Raw genomic sequence first — 3,315 nt, forward strand, 5'->3', positions numbered from 1 at the left:
GTGTGTGTGTGTGTGTGAGTGTGTGTGTGTGTGTGTGAGTGTGTGTGTGTGTGACCTCAGAGCCACATTATACAGCATCATTACTCATATTCATAATACAATTACACGTGTCAAATAATAAAATGCATTAATAATCATTATAATAAGCTGAATGATTTTTAAAAAAATAAATTAAAAAGTAATAAATAGTATTAAATAAATAAATTATTAATATTATTAAAAATGTAAATAAATAATAAAATGCATTAATAATAATAAGCAGAATTAATTTTTAAAAAATAAAAATAAATTAAAAAGTAATCATTAAATAATAAAGCCAGGGTCATTATAAATAAATAAGCAGATTTGTTTAAAAATCAGCCGAGCAATATTTTAGTTAACAAAAACTAAAAGCATAAAAAAAGCATTTTCTTCACTTGAAATAAAGTAAACATTAACAGAAAAAAATACAAAATTACAACAACTTTAAAATTAAAATGAAAACAAAATATAAAAAAATAAAATCTAATGCAAAATATTAACAAAACTATAGAAATAATATTAAAATAACACTGATTACTATTGATGAGCAACACTGAAACTCACTGCATTAATATACATATTATTTATATACTGTCATACTATTTATTAATATTTTGAATTAGCTTTTATTTAAAAAAATTTATTTTAATTTAGTAATGCGCTTTTCTCATTTTTATTTTAAGTTTTTCACTTTTCATATTTATAAAAATTATTTTTATAATTTTAATTTTAAATTTTATATATAAAATTTATATTTTAGGCTTTAAGAATTAAAGATAATGATTTTTAATGTTTTAGTTTCAATTAATAACAACAACACTGCTTCAAATGCACAATAGGTTTAATGTTTTTTTTATATTTAAATTTAGCATTATTTTATTTTTGTGTTTTTTAGGTTTTTGTTTTTATATATTTATTTATATTTTATATATTTTTTAGGTTTTTGTTTATATATTTCTATATAGCTTTATTTCATTTTTTTATTTCCATTTTAGCTTTAGTAATTTTAATACTTCAACTTATTTTATTTCATTTTTTAATTTACAAGTAAGTATTTCATCTAATATTTATATTTCCTTCAAATGTAGGTCATCCAATCAGAATATAAAAGTTGAAAATATCAAGCTAGAGGCGCAATAGGGCTGCTTACTAGAACTAGAGGATTGTCAAAGTGTGCCTGTATGCTAGCTTTTGGGGCTAATATTACCCACAATGCCTTGCATAATGAAAGAATTTTACAACTGTTTAAAATAAACATGAAAGAAGTTCAGAGTTGCCACAGCAGTTTTCCCAAACCTAAAAGCGAAGTGAGGAAAAGCGGGTCACATGACGTTACCAGGATCTCTGGGACGGTATCAGTGTGAAAAAAATACCATTAAGATGGAGCGGCATTTACTACACAGAGCCGTAGTTCACTGACAAGCTGCAAAAAAATTGCGTTCAAAATCGTCAATGAATCGCCTGCGATTTTGCGTAGCTTGTCAGTGAACTACGGCTCTGTGTAATAAACGCTGCTCCATCTGAAAGCACGTGCTGGAGATTTACTACTAATCACAGAACCGGCTTTACTGACGAGATGCGCATGATAAACGCATTCGATTTTTTGCACAACCCTAACCTTAATCTCCATACTGAAATCCTAGATGGCCTGACAGTGATTCAGCTCAAATATTAGTGTCTGAGAAACTGTGAGCACGAAGACTGTAGTGTGCACAGCAGATTTTTAAATGCTTAGCTTAAATATGTCATATTAATTAAATAATGCTCATAAATGGCTGTTGTTTTAGTTAACAAAAACTAAAAGCATAAAAAAAGCATTTTCTTCACTTGAAATAAAGTAAACATTAACAGAAAAAAATACAAAATTACAACAACTTTAAAATTAAAATGAAAACAAAATATAAAAAAATAAAATCTAATGCAAAATATTAACAAAACTATAGAAATAATATTAAAATAACACTGATTACTATTGATGAGCAACACTGAAACTCACTGCATTAATATACATATTATTTATATACTGTCATACTATTTATTAATATTTTGAATTAGCTTTTATTTAAAAAAATTTATTTTAATTTAGTAATGCGCTTTTCTCATTTTTATTTTAAGTTTTTCACTTTTCATATTTATAAAAATTATTTTTATAATTTTAATTTTAAATTTTATATATAAAATTTATATTTTAGGCTTTAAGAATTAAAGATAATGATTTTTAATGTTTTAGTTTCAATTAATAACAACAACACTGCTTCAAATGCACAATAGGTTTAATGTTTTTTTTATATTTAAATTTAGCATTATTTTATTTTTGTGTTTTTTAGGTTTTTGTTTTTATATATTTATTTATATTTTATATATTTTTTAGGTTTTTGTTTATATATTTCTATATAGCTTTATTTCATTTTTTTATTTCCATTTTAGCTTTAGTAATTTTAATACTTCAACTTATTTTATTTCATTTTTTAATTTACAAGTAAGTATTTCATCTAATATTTATATTTCCTTCAAATGTAGGTCATCCAATCAGAATATAAAAGTTGAAAATATCAAGCTAGAGGCGCAATAGGGCTGCTTACTAGAACTAGAGGATTGTCAAAGTGTGCCTGTATGCTAGCTTTTGGGGCTAATATTACCCACAATGCCTTGCATAATGAAAGAATTTTACAACTGTTTAAAATAAACATGAAAGAAGTTCAGAGTTGCCACAGCAGTTTTCCCAAACCTAAAAGCGAAGTGAGGAAAAGCGGGTCACATGACGTTACCAGGATCTCTGGGACGGTATCAGTGTGAAAAAAATACCATTAAGATGGAGCGGCATTTACTACACAGAGCCGTAGTTCACTGACAAGCTGCAAAAAAATTGCGTTCAAAATCGTCAATGAATCGCCTGCGATTTTGCGTAGCTTGTCAGTGAACTACGGCTCTGTGTAATAAACGCTGCTCCATCTGAAAGCACGTGCTGGAGATTTACTACTAATCACAGAACCGGCTTTACTGACGAGATGCGCATGACAATAGCATTCGATTTTTTGCACAACCCTAACCTTAATCTCCATACTGAAATCCTAGATGGCCTGACAGTGATTCAGCTCAAATATTAGTGTCTGAGAAACTGTGAGCACGAAGACTGTAGTGTGCACAGCAGATTTTTAAATGCTTAGCTTAAATATGTCATATTAATTAAATAATGCTCATAAATGGCTGTTGAGATAGTATTCTCAAGTGAAATGAGTAGAGTATTTCAAGCTTTGAATTTGGTTTAATCCAAGTCTTCTAAAAAGACACATT

Source organism: Sinocyclocheilus grahami, unplaced genomic scaffold (assembly GCF_001515645.1).
Source record: "Sinocyclocheilus grahami isolate Dianchi unplaced genomic scaffold, SAMN03320097.WGS_v1.1 scaffold1378.1, whole genome shotgun sequence".
Classification (NCBI taxonomy): Eukaryota; Metazoa; Chordata; class Actinopteri; order Cypriniformes; family Cyprinidae; genus Sinocyclocheilus; species Sinocyclocheilus grahami.